Source organism: Mobula hypostoma, unplaced genomic scaffold, assembly GCF_963921235.1.
Source record: "Mobula hypostoma unplaced genomic scaffold, sMobHyp1.1 scaffold_62, whole genome shotgun sequence".
NCBI classification, from domain to species: domain Eukaryota; kingdom Metazoa; phylum Chordata; class Chondrichthyes; order Myliobatiformes; family Myliobatidae; genus Mobula; species Mobula hypostoma.
The window spans coordinates 588837-607224 of record NW_026948193.1 but is presented as its reverse complement, the minus strand read 5'-3'; the positions used below and the strand labels follow the sequence as shown (position 1 = coordinate 607224).

The following is an 18388-nucleotide window of genomic DNA, read 5'->3' as shown; positions in this document are numbered from 1 at the left end:
GGGAAATGTACTATGGACATATGGTGGATGTTCAGAGATCTCTTGCAGGATGTTAGGGATAAATTTGTCCCGGTGAGGAAGATAAAGAATGGTAGGGTGAAGGAACCATGGGTGACAAGTGAAGTGGAAAATCTAGTCAGGTGGAAGAAGGCAGCATACATGAGGTTTAGGAAGCAAGGATCAGATGGGTCTATTGAGGAATATAGGGAAGCAAGAAAGGAGCTTAAGAAGGGGCTGAGAAGAGCAAGAAGGAGGCATGAGAAGGCCTTAGCGAGTAGGGTAAAGGAAAACCCCAAGGCATTCTTCAATTATGTGAAGAAAAAAAGGATGACAGGAGTGAAGGTAGGACCGATTAGAGAGAAAGGTGGGAAAATGTGCCTGGAGGCTGTGGAAGTGAGCGAGGGCCTCAATGAATACTTCACTTCAGTATTCACCAATGAGAGGGAACTTGATGATGGTGAGGACAATATGAGTGAGGTTGATGTTCTGGAGCATGTTGATATTAAGGGAGAGGAGGTGTTGGAGTTGTTAAAATACATTAGGAGGGATAAGTCCCCAGGGCCTGACGGAATATTCCCCAGGCTGCTCCACGAGGCGAGAGAAGAGATTGCTGAGCCTCTGGCTAGGATCTTTATGTCCTCGTTGTCCATGGGAATGGTACCGGAGGACTGGAGGGAGGCGAATGTTGTTCACATGTTCAAAAAAGGTAGTAGGGATAGTCCGGGTAATTATAGACCAGTGAGCCTTACATCTGTGGTGGGAAAGCTGTTAGAAAAGATTCTTAGAGGTAGGATCTATAGGCATTTAGAGAATCATGGTCTGATCAGGGACAGTCAGCATGGCTTTGTGAAGGGCAGATCGTGTCTCACAAGCCTGATAGAGTTCTTTGAGGAGGTGACCAGGCATGTAGATGAGGGTAGTGCAGTGGATGTGATCTACATGGATTTTAGTAAGGCATTTGACAAGGTTCCACACAGTAGGCTTATTCAGAAAGTTAGAAGGCATGGGATCCAGGGAAGTTTGGCCAGGTGGATTCAGAATTGGCTTGCCTGCAGAAGGCAGAGGATGGTGGTGGAGGGAGTACATTCAGATTGGAGGATTGTGACTAGTGGTGTCCCACAAGGATCTGTTCAGGGATCTCTACTTTTCATGATTTTTATTAATGACATGGATGTGGGGGTAGAAGGGTGGGTTGGCAAGTTTGCCGGCAACACAAAGGTTGTTGGTGTTGTAGATAGTGTAGAGGATTGTCAAAGATTGTAGAGAGACATTGATAGGATGCAGAAGTGGGCTGAGAAATGGCAGATGGAGTTCAACCCGGAGAAGTGTGAGGTGGTACACTTTGGAAGGACAAACTCCAAGGCAGAGTACAAAGTAAATGGCAGGATAGTTGGTATTGTGGAGGAGCAGAGGGATCTGGGGGTACATGTCCACACATCCCTGAAAGTTGCCTCACAGGTAGATAGGGTAGTTAAGAAAGCTTATGGGATGTTAACTTTCATAAGTCAAGGGATAGAGTTTAAGAATCGCAATGTAATGATGCAGCTCTATAAAACTCTGGTTAGGCCACACTTGGAGTACTGTGTCCATTTCTGGTCACCTCACTATAGGAAGGATGTGGAAGCATTGGAAAGGGTACAGAGGAGACTTATCAGGATGCTGCCTGGTTTAGAAAGTATGGATTATGATCAAAGATTAAGGGAGCTAGGGCTTTACTCTTTAGAAAGAAGAAGGATGAAAGGAGACATGATAGAGGTGTACAGGATAATAAGAGGAATAGATAGAGTGGATAGCCAGGGCACCATTGCACAATACAGGAGGACATGGCTTTAAGGTAACGGGTGGGAAGTTCAAGGGGGATGTTAGAGGAAGGATTTTTACTCAGAGAGTGGTTGGTGTGTGGAATGCACTGCCTGAGTCAGTGGTGGAGGCAGATACACCAGTGAAGTTTAAGAGACTACTAGACAGGTATATGGAGGAATTTAAGGTGGGGGGTTATATGGGAGGCAGGGTTTGAGGGTCGGCACAACATTGTGGGCCGAAGGGCCTGTAATGTGCTGTACTATTCTATGTTCTACATTTCCTCTATGTTGTGTTGGGGAAATCTAATGTTGGCCACTGAGTCCTGTTAACTTCCCCCAACTCGCCTCGCTTCCTGAGGCTCCTCGCATTTGTCCCTGAGCTTTCGGCTGTTGTCTTCTCCCCGATTGGGGTGGGTGAGAAAGGAGAACGTCCCAGGTTGTGGGGATCTTTCATTTCACTGCCTGCTTTACCGAGGGACTGGGAAGTCTAGGGGGCAGAATGGTTTCTGTGATGTGCTGATCTGTATCCAAAGGTCTCTGGAGTTCATCACAGTCACGGGCAGAGTAGTTACCATGGAAACGTGTGAAGTGTCCGGATGGGAAACTTTCTGTGGTGTGTTGACAAAAATTTGGTGAGGATCAAAGTATATATGGCAACGTTCTTGTTGTTTGTTCTAACTTTGTCATTTTAGGATCTGTTATACAGTAGTATGTACTATTAATTCAGTATCTGTGTATTGCTGGAGGACCATCAGTGATTGTCTTTGATCCCTTCTCCCACCTGGTTCCATGTGCTCATCCCTGCCCATCTTGTTCAACCTCTGTCCAGTCTCCTAACCCCACCCCACTGCCCTGCTTCAGCGATATACATCAACCATCTGGGTCAACCTCGGTCCACCCTGTGTCCCACCTCCTCAATGTTATATATCAGCAATCTTTCTTCTAACCCTTGTTGTTATTGTGAAGTGTTCTTTTGCACCTTTGGCCTTGCTAAGTTATTTCCAGAATCACTTTTTGTTAGCTGGAATGCCAGAGGGTCATCAGGTACCAGTTCTGTTGTGCATTGGTGTGGAGGTGCTGGTTTTTGAACTGTGACTGGATGACACACTGCAGCATTTTCCTGGCAGCAAAGAGTACTGGGAGAGTCCTGTGATCTACATTCCAGGCATATGTAACTGTTACTGTTTTGGTTTTGACTTTGGTTAGTGCTTCTACAGATGGGGCTGGATGGTAGTCCTTCTGCAATGAAGCAGAAATTTTGAGCAGCTGGACGTTGGTTGTGTGGAAATCCCGGTTTGCACTATCCAGTGTGAGATGGGGGCGGGCGATGATGTGTGAGATTTTCAGGGTCAGTGAGTGGCAGGTTCAGCTGTGTGACTCTGTGAGGTTGGGTCCTGGGATATCACAGTTTTTGCTCCAGGTAAAATGGACCCGGGGATCGAGTTGCTTGGGTTTATGAGGTGTTGAGCGAGTATTTCTGGTCTGGGATCAGATGTTTATTTCTGGAGTTCCTTTGGAAGCAATGACTGCTAATCTGAGGAGAGGCTATGAGTAAATGGGCTATTCCGTGTTTACAGCAGTAGAAATAGACCCATGAGTTTGGTGTTCAAACTGTGTTTGGAAATCCCCCTGTCTGTCATTCGGTGGAAATCAGACAGAATCTCAAGTTGCTGGAGATTGGCACTAAAAACTGAAAACGTTTGAAGTCATTCTGATGAAACGTTATTTACCTGAATTGTAAAGTGTGTTCCTGTCCCCACACCTGTTCCTTACCTGCTGAGTGTTTCTGGTAATTCCAGTTTCTTTTTATTACATTCACCCTGGACTGGTTTATATTTCCTGAAATAAACCTGGTTTAGCTTGGAAATGGAAATGGCTTATTTTGTGATCGTAGTGTTATGTGGTCGGCAACTATGAATATAGAATTGAGTCAGGTTTTATAAACAAACTTAAACATTTATTAAACTCTGCTCAACAATGGTGAAAAGTAAACAAACGACTAACTTAACTGGAAGTTAACTGCTATATGGCAATTTAACAAACAGCCAAACTCTGGAACATATCTTAAAGTGGTAAATTCAAACACAGTCTTAAAGTGGTAGATTTGAAAGTCCAAGTGATTTACGCAGTCAATAAGGAGAGACTTCTCTGGAAACGGATTTCTTTGAAGATGTGACGTTACTGCTGATTCTGTCCAAAGGAATCACGTTAAAGGAACTGACCTTTTTCTGGATGGTGAACACTGCACAAACCTTTCCCAAGCTTGCAGGGGTTATCTCAGATGCAGATCACTAATTCTGAATGAAGATTCAATAACATAGGAACATAGAAAATAGGTGCAGGAGTAGGCCATTCGGCCCTTCGAGCCTGCACCGCCATTTATTATGATCATGGCTGATCATCCAACTCAGAACCCCGCCCCAGCCTTCCCTCCATACCCCCTGATCCCCATAGCCACAAGGGCCATATCTAACTCCCTCTTAAATATAGCCAATGAACTGGCCTCAACTGTTTCCTGTGGCAGAGAATTCCACAGATTCACCACTCTCTGTATGAAGAAGTTTTTCCTAATCTCGGTCCTAAAAGGCTTCCCTTTTATCCTCAAACTGTGACCCCTTGTTCTGGACTTCCCCAACATCGGGAATAATCTTCCTGCATCTAGCCTGTCCAATCCCTTTAGGATTTTATACGTTTCAATCAGATCTCCCTCAATCTTCTAAATTCCAACGAGTACAAGCCCAGTTCATCCAGTCTTTCTTCATATGAAAGTCCTGCCATCCCAGGAATCAATCTGGCGAACCTTCTTTGTACTCCCTCTATGGCAAGGATGTCTTTCCTCAGATTAGGGGACCAAAACTGCACACAATACTCCAGGTGTGGTCTCACCAAGGCCCTGTACAACTGCAGTAGTACCTCCCTGCTCCTGTACTCGAATCCTCTCGCTATAAATGCCAGCATACCATTCGCCTTTTTCACCGCCTGCTGTACCTGCATGCCCACTTTCAATGACTGGTGTATAATGACACCCAGGTCTCGTTGCACCTCCCCTTTTCCTAATCGGCCACCATTCAGATAATAATCTGTTTTCCTATTTTTGTCACCAAAGTGGATAACTTCACATTTATCCACATTAAATTGCATCTGCCATGAATTTGCTCACTCACCCAACCTATCCAAGTCACCCTGCATCCTCTTAGCATCCTCCTCACTGCTAACACTGCCACCCAGCTTCGTGTCATCTGCAAACTTGGAGATTCTGCATTTAATTCCCTCATCCAAGTCATTAATATATATTGTGAACAACTGGGGTCCCAGCACTGAGCCTTGCGGTACCCCACTAGTCACCGCCTGCCATTCTGAAAAGGTCCCGTTTATTCCCACTCTTTGCTTCCTGTCTGCTAACCAATTCTCCATCCACATCAATACCTTACCTCCAATACCGTGTGCTTTAAGTTTGCACACTAATCTGCTGTGTGGGACACTAATCTCCTGTGTAAGGTCGATCTTTTATGAATCCACCAAACGACACCAACTTTACTCAATCCTTCGGGTTCCTGTAGTTTGGTAAAGGTCTTCACTCTCCGACACTAGACTGCAAAGGTAAACAGACAAAACCAGGTAGCGATTGGCGAAACTGCCAGCACAACGGTTTTGCCTTAAAATAGAAAGTAAAACTTTGCTTTGAAACGAAACTATGTCATGAGACGATTACGCAGCAAAACTAACTGATGGAGTAACAGACGAACCAAAACTGACGAACTAACTCCGTAACAACAGGGGTTTCCCCATGTATACCTGTTGGAACAGGTCATCAGATGACCTCACACTGGCGGGAAAATTACTTGACCCCACCATCACAACATGATTACATCATGCTCACAAGATACTCCATTACATCATGGTCATAAGACAGTCACAAGATACCCACAAGGTATGTAACAGTAGAACAGTAAAGAAAGCACATTTCCCCGTAAATTATACTGGTATCAATTTGTCTATTATTCCTGGAAATGTGTTTGTACAGTTGTTGCAAACAATGTACACAAGAATAATCTCAGGAATGATCGGCTTTATGTATGAGGAACATTTCATGGTTCTGGGCCTGTGCTCGATGGAGTTCAGAGGAACGTTTGGGGTGGTGGAGGGATGTATGGTTAAGTAAACCTACTGAATGCTGAAAAGCCTGGATACAGTGGACATGGAGAGGATGTTTCCATTAGATGGAGAGTCTGTGATCTGACAGCACAATCTCAGAATAAAGATGGTTCCCTTTAAAACTGACATGAAACAAATTTTTGACCGAAAGATGTCCGATCTGTGGAATTTGTTGTCACAGATTTTGGTTGAGGCTGCCATTTGGGTGTATTTTTGACAGAGATTAATATATTCATGATTGCTAAGTAACTTCGGGGTTACAGGAGGAAGGCAGGAATATGGTGTTGGAATAAAAATCTGCCATGGTTGAGTGGTGAGGCAGACCAGATGGATCGAATCACCTAATTCTGTTCCTGTGTCTTATGTCTTACCATGACTGAATGATGGCTCCTTCTTATCCCACGTTGTTTTGTGACATGTGAGACAACTAAAGATCACTGAGATCATTATGTTTTCCTTCAATGTTTAAATTTCAGTGAGTTTTGTTCTTAGTAACGTTAAGCAGAAATGTTTGTTTCTCCTTTTTATTGTTAATGTGCTTCATTCTCTTTCACGTTAAAGTTAGACCTGCGCTGAGAGATTTATTGGAAGAAAAACCCCAACTGGAAGCAAACCACGACTGAAGACGAGGGAACAGCAACAAGTAAACCAGCCCGAGGATTGAGAGCTTCAACTGGAGAGAACCCATCTGACTTGGAGAAAACAGTGTCTCAGTCAGGAGAAAGTTTGGTGAGTCTCCTTTACTCAAACACTGGTCCTTTAGACATTGCATACTTGTACAAAGGATGGTAGGAAATAGTTGGAGTGAGACTGAATGTTGCCAGAAGAACCAGTTATGCCTCTGTCAGACCCAGTTGCAATCACTCTAGGTCTGGTGATGTGCTTCCAGCAGCCCAGCCCTTTAAAACCACTCCCATTCTGTGGAAGTTGAATCCGGATAAAGTCACCCAGAGACCGTATAAGTGCAAACTATTTATTCCAAGCACCTGGGACTTACTCAGTTAGTCACTCAAAGAGGAAGAGTCCATGACTTGTCCCGCCCAATCCACTAACTGACTAACAATTCCCCTTACACCACAGATATATCCGTCCAGATACCCCCCACACAAGACAGACTGGAGCCAAAGTTATTTACTACATGACAGCCCCTAAAGACAAATTACAAAATAATCATAATGGCCTACACACACAGAACAGACTGAAGCTGTCCTATCTCTACGCATGAGTGCACAAGGAGCTAAGCATCCTGAAACCCCAGCTGGCTACAGTGGCACGCAAAAGTTTAGGCACCCCGGTGAAAATTTCTGTTACTGTGAATAGTGCAGTGAGTAGAATATGAACCGATCTCCAAAAGTCATAAAGTTAAAGATGAAACATTCTTTTCAAAATTTTAAGCAAGATTAGTGTATTATTTTTGTTTTGTACAATTTTAGAGTGAAAAAAAAGGAAAGGAGCACCATGCAGAAGTTTGGGCACCCCAAGAGATTTGAGCTCTCAGATAACTTTTACCAAGTTCCCGGAGCTTAATTAGCTTGTTAGGGCTATGGCTTGTTTACAGTCATCATTAGGAAAGGCCAGGTGATGCAAATTTCAAAGCTTTATAAATACCCCGACTCCTCAAACCTTGTCCCAGCAATCAGCAGCCATGGGCTCCTCTAAGCAGATGCCTAGCACTCTGAAATTTAAAACAAATGGTGCCCACAAAGCAGGAGAAGGCAAAAGGAAGATAGCAAAGCCGTTTCCTCAGTTTGTAATGTAATTAAGAAATGGCAGTTAACAAGAATGGTGGAGGTCAAGTTGAGGTCTGGAAGACCAAGAAAACTTTCGGAGAGAACTGCCCGTAGGATTCCTGGAAAGGCAAATCAAAACCCCCGTTTGACTGCAAAAGTCCTTCAGGAAGATTTAGCAGACTCTGGAGTGGTGGTGCACTGTTCTACTGTGCAGTGACACCTGCACAAATATGACCTTCATGGAAGAGTCATCAGAAGAAAACTGTCCCTGTGTCCTCACCACAAAATTCAGCCTCAGAAGTTTGCAAAGGAACATTTAAAGAAGCCTGATGCATTTTGGAAACCAGTCCTGTGGACTGATGAAGTTAAAATAGAACGTCTGTTGATCATCAGCAGTTGCTTTCTGAAAAATAGGCTACTATTGTTTAACAAAGTGTTAACCCTTTTACATACTTTATCATTCCCTCCTTTTGATCATTACATGATCAACAAAGTAGTAGTTTTTTACAGAGAAAGCAACTGAGTAGAGCATTGACTTATCAGTGGGTAAAAACAGTGTACAACAGTAATTATAACAAAGATATCTACAACTATTAGGCCATAATGCAATATCATACCCCACAAATTACAGAACAGGCCTTCAAAGACCATCATTTCGACCCTTTGGTGAACCTGTGTAAGTCCTGTCGTACTTTCTTGATGCTGTCAGTCTCCTTGGCAGTGTGGTCGGAGAGGGATGTAATGTTAGTAGACTCATTAGGGATATAGGTGCAGCATTCTGTGTCAATAATGGCACAGGTTCCCCCTTTCTCAGCCAGGATAAAATCAAACGCCATAGGATTCTGTAGGACTGTTTGCCGGATTGCAATCATTTCAGTGGATATTTCTGTTACTTGGGCCTGTGTTTCTGTCAGGGCCCCTGCAGTATTGGGGCCAGCCCCTCAAGTGCTGTAGCCAGATTGATTATCTCTCGTGAATTCCTGGCTACTCCATAGGAGAGAAAAGTGATCATCCAAAATCGCTCAGTCTCAGTTATTCCTCTCCGCTGCTGGGTACCTGCAAGTATGGCCAGGATGCATGTTTCCCAGTATAGGAAGTTCTGTTTGATGGGAGCCTGAGATACCATCTCTCAAAACACTGACAGCCATAGTCATCTCTGACTGGACCACAGTTCCTCAGCTCACTTCCCTGGCTGTTATTTGAGAAAGCCCAGGCTGAGAGTTCCTCACTCTGGTTGTGCTGGATTACTGACATTGGAATCATAGTTTTACCATGCTGCAGAATTTCGGCACAAACCCAGCAGGCCCCTAGTTCTACCTGTTTGGCCTAGGTGTAACAGAGAGACAGAAAGGTGTTAGCATGGGGAACCCCAGATGCTGGAGTGAGCCCTCTCAAAGACATAAACAAGAACATCACTAGAAACCAATACATCTTCCTCTAGTCCGAGAGAGTCCTTCTACTCAGTTCCTTCAGTAACACATTGGCAGTCTGTTCAATGTATCCACCGAGATTGCCCCTTCAGTTTCACAGCCGTGGGAGTGGTCAGTAACACCTGATATGGTCCTCTCCACCGAGGTCCGAGATTCACTCAATCTCAGTTCTTGATCAGGACAAAATCCCCAGGTTCTGTGGTGGGATAGTCACTCCTGTCTGTGGGGTAGTTCTCTTCCTTGTAAGGCTGTCGTACCTGTGAATGTATGAGGGGTGATTGATACGTTTGTGGCCTATGGTAGAAGGAGTCAATTTTGGAAAACCTAGCACATTAATTTTAAACATAGTCCCCTCCTACATGAACGCACTTAGTCCAGCAGTCGTGGAGCATACAGATCCCTTCTTTGTAGAAGTGGTCCACAGCAGGGGTGATTGATCATTTCATGGCCGAAGGTAGAAGGAGATGAATTATACAGCTCTTGGTACATGCACGAGCAGTTCAACTCTGAGTGAAAATGCAGGAAGTTTGAAGTTAGTAACTCATTTCCTTCTACCTTTGGCCACAAGCTCAGTCACCCGAGGCTGTGGACCACTTCTGGATGTCGAAGATGCCAATTTCTACAAAGAAGGAATCCGTATGCTCCACGACCATTGGACTGTGTGTAAATGTATGAAAAATAAATGCCACACTCAGGTTGGAGGAACAACACCTTATATTCCGTCTGGGTAGCTTCCAACCTGATGGCATGAACATTGCCTTCTCAAACTTCTGCTCATGCCCCACCTCCCCCTCGTACCCCATCTGTTACTTATTTTTATACACACATTCTTTCTCTTACTCTCCTTTTTCTCCCTCTGTCCCTCTGAATATACCCCTTGCCCATCCTCTGGGTCCCCCCCACCCCTTGTCTTTCTTCCCGGACCTCCTGTCCCATGATCCTCTTGTATCCCTTTTGCCTATCACCTGTCCAGCTCTTGGCTCCATCCCTCCCCCTCCTGTCTTCTCCTATCATTTTGGATCTCCCCCTCCCGCTCCAACTTTCAAATCCCTTACTCACTCTTCTTTCAGTTAGTCCTGACGAAGGGTCTCGGCCTGAAACGTCGACTGTACCTCTTCCTAGAGATGCTGCCTGGCCTGCTGCGTTCACCAGCAACTTTTATGTGTGTTGCTTGAATTTCCAGCATCTGCAGAATTCCTGTTGTTTGCGAAAAATAAATGTACTAGGTTTTCTAAAATTGACTCCATCTACCTGAGGCCACAAACTGATCAAGCTCCCCTCGTAATGCTTGTAGGATTTTGGTTAGTTGGCATATATATTTCCTCATCTCTTCCCCTAGGGTATGCATATACAAGTTTGCTGGTAGACTTCCTGGGAGCAATGGTACACAAGGTCTTGATCCCCAGATTGTCCTCATGGACCGTCCATAAATGATTTCAGCTGGTGATGACCCTGTTTTCCCCTGTGGGGTAACCCTCGTGTGGAACAGGGCTAACGGTAGGACCTTCAACCAAGTGAGTCCAGACTCTGCTGTTAGTTTGGCCAATTTACTCTTCAGAGTGCCATTGGCTCTCTCCACTATGCCAGCGGCCCGTGGGTGGTGTACACAGTGGAATTGTCGCTTCATAGCTAGTTTGTTACATACCCCTTCGTTTACTTTCACTACAAAGTATGGGCCATTGTCAGAGAGCATCTTTGGCAGGCCGTACCTGTGAATTATTTCCCGTAATAATACCTTCACAACAGTCATACCAGTATTATTGGTAGTTGGAATAGCTTCAGTCCATCTACTAAACACATCTATAATAACGAAGCAGTATCTATAGTAATGTGCTCTAGGCAATTCAATAAAATCAACTTGTAGACGCGAAAAAGGTTCACCTGTCAAGGGAGTCATACCCGGTGTGCAGGGTACAGGTTACCAATCATTCCCTCCTTTCCCAGGTGTGTTCAATTATGTATATAATGGACCAATATTGGTAGAAACTGTGCAGGAACACGAACCTGTCCCACTGGGGTGATCCAAAATCCTACATCGGGGTCTTTCTGGCACCCCATCTCGGACCACAGTTTGCACTCCTCCTCAGAGGCGTCCCCCTGAAAAGTACGTACCTCCCACGTCTGGAAAACCCGTTCTGCTTCAGTCACAGAAGGTTGCTTGACTGAACCCGAGGGGGCTACAACTCCTGAGGATTGTGACACACTTTTTGCTGTCTAATCTACTAAAGCATTGCCTTTAGTGACCCGGTCGGACTTGCGGGTGCAGGCTGCAAATTTAATAATAGCTGAAACTCGAGGTAGCTGTAGAGCAGTGAGTAAGTCATTTACAAAGGTGGCATTACTAATGGGGTGGCCAGAGGAAGTCAGAAATCCCCACGTTCCCAGAGAGCCCCATAGTCATGTACAACTCCAAATGTGTAACAGCAGTCTGTGTAAACGTTCGCACTTTAGTCTGTTGCTAGGATACAGGCACGAGTGAAACAGCTCAGCCTTCTGGGCGGAGACAACTGTTTCAAAAGAGGACTGCTCAATTACTTCACTGTCTGTCACTATCGCATAGCCAGAACATTGTTTCTCTGCTGGATCCACAAAAGAGCTTCCATCCACATAAAACGTTGCCTCAGCCTTGAGGGGGTATTGTGGAATGGATAGCACAGTCTGTCCTTCTTTCACGGTGATCCGGACAGCGGGGGGCAGTTGATGCGGCCGACTTCATGGCCTGAAATTGCGCAGAGATGGGATACAACGTCTTGGGTTCGGTTAATATTAAAAGAGTGTCTTACCAGATGTCCCGTCTTCACCTCAGACTCCTTCCAGAATCGGAGTTGGCCCGCAGGCAAGTCTTGCCAGTCTCCCTCAGTGTTGGATGCTTGTTTCATCAGGGTGTAGGCAAGGAACCCTAGGTTCTTTGGCTTGAACCCAGGGCAAACACCTACAGTGGTATGGGGAACCACCAGTCCTGTCTGTCGCCAAAGGAAATCCGGAACTTCAGCCAGTAATGCACTGCCCTCTCTTCCTTTAACCTCTCCAATCACCGTGACTAGGAACTTCTGTCCCTCGAGGGGTGTATAATATTGGCTTTCCTCAGTAGGGTCATAGCACAGAGTCACATGAGGGTTGGCCGCTGGCAGAAGGGTTTCAAATGCAGTGGAGTCCAGATTAAGTGCCCACCACACCGGGGAGTCAGAAACTGGGGAAGCTGTCGGTTGTTTGCTGGTCTCAGGGTGACACCCTTGTCCGTCTATAGAATCTCGACTTCCAGCGGACAGAGCAAGTCTCTCCCTGCTGGATTACACCCCAGACTGGTGGTGACTGTAAATGAAACCTCACACTGGTTGCCCTGGAATTCCACCTGCAGTAGCTGGGTACGTGAATACGTATGTTCCGTGCCTTCGAACCCAGACACAGTGACTGTAGCGTCTGATGGCTGGAATCCCTTTTCCAGTACTATTTCCTGATTAAGAGTGATTGTGGTGGCCCCCGTAAATGGAATTGGAATTGCAGCAACTTGCAATATTTCATTGGGCTTTTCCTGAGGGGTGGTACTCACAGCAGGAAGCGTCCTTGCTTGTCAATTTCTAAACAGGTTGTTGTCCCCACCTGTCCCATGGTAGGTTTGTGTTCCCATTTCTGATCCCAGATATAGCCCGCTTGCATCCTTCTACCTGCTGAACATATTCAGCTTTAATATTACTTCCTTTCGGGGTTGATCAGGATTCGAAAGCCGGGTCCCAATAATATATTAAAGCTCATCGCATTTGATTTTGGTCATTGTCAGGCCAATCCATATTATTTGTCTTAATCATGTTGGCTAACTTAGTTGGTAAGCATAGGAGAAGAAAGGCATTAAACTGGGGGGACAGATTCCCATCATTGAAGGCTTGGTGTCCTGCGAAAGTGCTGCAGCAGGCCAGAAATCGCTCCCAATAGTCTGGTCCTGATTCCCCAGGCTTCGGTTTGCATTCAGGTACTTTAGTGATGTTTACAGGTTGCTGGAGGGCCCTTCCAAGGCTTGAATAATCTGGTCTGTCTGTTCATTCTCATTGTGGTTTCCCACCTGTAACTCCTGATAGGTTTGGTATCTCAATTCTGCTTTGCATTTCTGCCCCTCATCAGCTGAGAGAATCATGCAGCAGAGACAGAATAAATCTTGCGGTGTCGCATTATACATTTGTATAGTACTGAGGACATACTGAGCAAACTGTGCAGGTTTTTCTTTTCTATCTGGGGCTGAATCATGATCATTATCATTTCTTAAGGCTTCCAGGGTGCATACACAGGAATCATTGAGGACTGTCCCTCCTCAGCTGCTCATGGACTGGGCAGCATTCGGTTCGGCAATTGTCTTTGTGGAGCCATTAACTCTGGGGTTTTATTGGATTCTTCCCTCCCTGTCTCGGAATAATCCTCTGTATTCCCTTTCTGGATCTCAGGGTATAGAGAACCTCCCCTTCCCTGCCACTGCTGTTTTACCCGAGCGGCCACCGTATGTGAGTACTGGGAGGATTGGGGTTCAGGAGCATTGGGTGCACTTGGCCCCTGATAAGGTGGGTGGGGGTTATGGTGGGTGCCCACTCCTCATCACGGTCACTGTCCTCAAACCGGGTCGGTATGCCAGACATGGGTTCGGGATTCCTTGTTTCCCAATCAGTTTGAACTTCAGACTGACGTTCCTGCCCTTTTCTCCTATCTAGGCCTCGGTTTGCTTACGTTGTTTTTCCTGCTCTCGTTTTCGGTGCCCATCCACCCATTCACGCTCCGCTTTTAGCATCTCCCAACCTTTGGCGTTCCTTCTGAAGTACATACCTCTCTCCCTTTGTCACATGCATTATTCCTCCAACTTGCTGATCATATACTGTTCCACTTTACATCTGCCTTTTCCTTCTATTCCCTTTTCAACAATTTCCACTTCTTTCCACAGTTCTTTTTCCAAATCAAATTTACTGCTTGTTCTCATGAGGTAATATCCCAGGTTCCGCACTCCACAGTGGCCACATTTTATTCCCCAATTTCTTATTCAGCGCTGCAGTCAACATTCACAAGTCTTTTTCCTTGTCCGGAAAACTCTCACACATATTGTGTAGGGCTGCTCCTGGCCCACTCGTATCAATCGACTGCAATTGACCCGTGTTCTCTAAGTAATTTACCCAGCACAAAGCCTCCTGCTCAATTAATAATCAGATAAATTTACCCGGCTGGCACTTCCTGCTCAATTGATAAATTTACATGGTACATCTGCCTCCTGCCCACTTAGTAAAATTTTACCTACCTTATACGAGTCTCCGGACAGATTGTTTCCTGACCCTGTCAAGGTATGCGATCAGCCTTGAGCGAGGGACCGTACCTCCAAAGGAACTAACAGAGAGAGACAAAAGGTAAAATACCTATTTGGCGCCCGGTCAGTCTCCACAGTCCCCAGCGTGGTCCAGCTGCTTACTCAGTCTGTCTGCTTGGCTCTCCCGATATTGGGATCCTGTTCATGATGCCAAATGTTAACATTGAATCTGAATAAAACTCGGGAGACCAGCTTCTTATCGCCACCACAGTTTATTGCGCATTCTCCTGCAGGGGTTTGAGACCCAGTTGTCAAAGGGAAGGCACGTAAGCACTGCCACCATCTGACAACTGGGCTGACTTAGACAGGTTACAGCCATGTCTTTATACATAGTAAGCCCCATACATTACTATTGCAAGATGTTATTTGAACTGGTACACCCACCAAGTCTGTTGGTGCAAAACTTAATTACTTAGGTAAGAGAGTTCGCAAAATCAAGGTTTTAATTGCAGATGGATGTACTGTCCAGCCCTTATCAGTTATTCCCTTTGCAAAGCCCTGACTTAATTACAGACAGATGTTGATTCCTGTCCTTATCGGCGAGTCCTCCTCCCTTTACTCAAAAGAGATTACAATGTATAATGTTATCAGCTCTCAGTGTCTCTCTCTGCAAGCCACAGAGAACTAGTAATGAGCCTGACTTAGCCAACCGCTGAAGACAGAGTTTACTTCAGCTAAAAAATTCCAATTCACTCCCAATTATTCTTTCAGCTGGAGGTTACATAGGTTCAAAAAAGAAAAACATATATGGGCAATGTGCACAAGCTCTGGTGAGAAAATCGTTCATTACCCGTTACAGGCCTGTTACATAGTCTGTGTGAGAGTGCAGATGAACTCAATCAAACCCAGAGGAGATCGAAGTTTTTATCGACAGTGATTTACTAGCTGTTAAAATGAATACCTCTGTATGTAAAAATCACTGTGCACATGTCACTGGGTAAAAAAAATGCACAATACAAGCTTTATGTGCACACCGGTCATTACAAATTTGAGGGGACATTGGTGGGAAGGTGGGGAGACCTCCAGTGTCCCTGATGCCCTCACCTATAAGATGTGCATCCAGCTGCAGCTTGTAACCCTGCACTTGGAACTTGAAATGGATGAATTCTGGATGATCCAGGAGTTGAAGGGAGTGATAGATATGACATGAAGAGAGGTGAGTTACACCCAAGGTGCGGGACACGGGAAACTGGGTGGGAGTCAGGAAGGGGAATGAGGTTAAATGGCCATCGCAGAGTAATCTTGTGTCCATCCCACACAACAACAGGTGGAACCACTTTAGAAACTGTTGGGGGGGATTACCTGGCAGAGGAAAGCCAAAGGGGTGATAGGGGATTCTTTAGTTACGGGAACAGAACAAGAGGGGACAAATATCCTAGTAGTAAGACTTGCTCGTGCGAGTTGTAGGGGGAATGGGAGCCAGCATAACAGAACAGATAGTGGAGAGGGTGAATTGAATTGACTTTATTACATGCGTCCTTCATATACATGAGGAGTAGAAATCTTTACGTTATGTCTCTGTCTAAATGTGCAATGTGTAATTTATAGTCATTTATAATAAATAGTTTGTACATAGGACAGTCAATATAACATAGAAATGCAATTGTATCAGCATGAATTAATCAGTCTGATGGCCTGGTGGAAGATGATGTCCCGGAGCCTGTTGGTCCTTTTGCTGTGGTACTGTTTCCTGGATGGTAGCAGCAGGAACAGTTTGTGGTTGTGGTGAATCGGGTCCCCAATATCCTTTGGGCCCTTTTCACACACCTGTCTCTGTAAATGTCCTGAATAGTGGGAAGTTCACATCTACAGATGTGCTGGGCTGTCTGCACCACTCTCTGCAGGTTCCTGTGATTAAGGGAAGTACAGTTCCCATACCAGGCAGTGATGCAGCCAGTCAGGATGCTCTCAATTGTGTCCCTGCAGAAAGTTCTTAGGATTTGGGGCCCCATCCCAGACTTCTTCAACCATCTGAGGTCTTTGTCCTCTTTTCATAACACATCCAGTGTGCACAGACCATGTGAGATCCTTGGTGATGTTTATGCCGAGGAACTTAAAGCTGTTCACCCTCTCAACCCCAGATCCATTGATGTCAATAGGGGTTAGCCTGTCTCCATTCTTCCTGTCATCCACAATCAGCTCCTTTGTTTTTGAGACAATGAGGGAGTGTCTGTTTTCTTGACACCAGTCAGATGTTGTTCAGACCTCAGATAGAGTCAGCAATCAAATAGTTGAGCATGGTGCGATGAATGTGCTGAGCTGTGTATATCACAATGCAAGAGGCATCATAGGAAATCCAGATGAGCTCAGGACAGGGAATCATGATATTGTAGCCATTATTGGGACTTGGTTGCACCAAACAGTCTGAGAGATTTAGAGGAACAAATTTGTAGAGAGATTGCAGACCATGCCGAGAAACAAAGGTGTGATTTTAACTTTCCATATATTGACCAGGACTCCCATACTGTAAAAGGACTGAAGCGGGTAGAGTTTGTCAAATGTGCCCTTAATCAGTTCGTAGAATTCCCGATGTAGAAGTGTGCGATGAGCTGTTAGGAAATGTTCCAGGGCTGGTAACAGAAATTAGTGATCATAATGCAATGAGATTCAAAGTAAATACGGAAAACGAGAGGTGTGCACCACGGGTTGAGATTCTAAATTGGAGAAAGGTCTATTTTGATGGTATCAGAAAGGATCTGACAAGTGTGGTTTGGGACAGGCTGTTTTCTGGCAAAGGGGTACTTGGTAAGTGGGAGGCCTTCAGAAGTGAAAATTTGATGGTGCAGAGATTGTACGTGCCTGCCAAGATAAAAGTTGAAATGTAACTGGCACAGGGAACCTTGGTTTTCAAGAGATATTGAGGCCCCGGATATTTTGTTCCTCCAAATGCCTCAGACTGTTGGGTGCTACCAAGACTCATTAATGACTACAATATCATAATTCCACCCCCGAGCTGATCCAACTTTTTTTAGTTGTCTTCTGTGGTTTCTAAAAGCTTCCCAATCGTTTTTGCTTTTTTGTTTGCCCTCTCTTTGGCTTTTATATTGGCTTTGTCTTCTCATTTCATCCACAGTTGTGTCCTTCTGCCTTTCCAATGCTTCCACTTCTTTGGGATGTATCGATCACTCAGCTCCCGAATTGCTCCCAGAATCTCCAGCCATTGCTGCTCCGTTGTCACTCCTACCTTTTCCCTTCCAAACAAGTTTGTCCAGCTTCTCTGTCATAGAAACATGGAGAAGTTCAGTACGGAAACAGACTATTTGGCCCATCTAGTCAATGCCGAAAAAACCTTTAATCTGTCTAATGCACTGCGCTGGGAGCATCGCCCTCCATACCCCTACCATCCAGACTCCCATCCAGACTTCTTTTAAATGGTGAAACTGAGCGCATATTCACCACTTGTGCTGACATCTCATTCCACACTCTCACGACCATTTCAGTAAAGAGCTTTTCCAAATGTTCCCGTTAAATTTTCACCGTCCCCACTTACCCATGACATCTGGTTGTCATCCCACCTAACCTCAGTGGAAAAAGCTGCTCTCATTTACCCTATCTATACCCTCATAATTTTGTATACTTCTAACAAATCCTCAAAGCAATGTATAATTTCCTTATTTATGTTTAGAGCCATTTTTAGGTGTTTAAAATGATGAGGGGCATTGATCATGTGGGTAGCCAGAGGTTTTTTCCCAGGGCTGAAGTGGCTAACATGAGGGGAGATAGTTTTAAGGTACTTGGAAATAGATATCCAGGGGATGTCAGGGGTAAGTTTTTTTACACAGAGAGTGGTAGGTGCGTGGAATGCACTACCGGCTATTTGTGTGAGAGTGTTTCCGTTTCTGTGGGGCCAAGAACCCATGCAGCTCAGTGGGAACAGGGAATAATAACAACGGAGAGAGTCAAACTGAGCTGGGTCACAGATCGGAGATGGCAGAG

At 45.1% G+C, this 18388-nt stretch overlaps 1 protein-coding gene and 1 long non-coding RNA gene across 4 annotated transcripts in view; one reads left to right on the top strand and one right to left on the bottom strand.

Moving 5' to 3' along the window:
- LOC134341756 (zinc finger protein 585A-like) overlaps positions 1 to 18388 on the bottom strand; it is an 80028-nt gene that overhangs the window by 17841 nt on the left and 43799 nt on the right. The gene's annotated exons all lie outside the window — the stretch shown is intronic.
- Positions 1 to 18388, top strand: part of LOC134341760 (uncharacterized) — a 41223-nt gene that overhangs the window by 4015 nt on the left and 18820 nt on the right. For all 3 annotated transcript variants that reach the window (XR_010016852.1, XR_010016853.1, XR_010016851.1), the window contains exon 3: positions 6519 to 6686. This is a non-coding gene — a long non-coding RNA (uncharacterized LOC134341760). The remainder of the gene's footprint in view (positions 1 to 6518; positions 6687 to 18388) is intronic.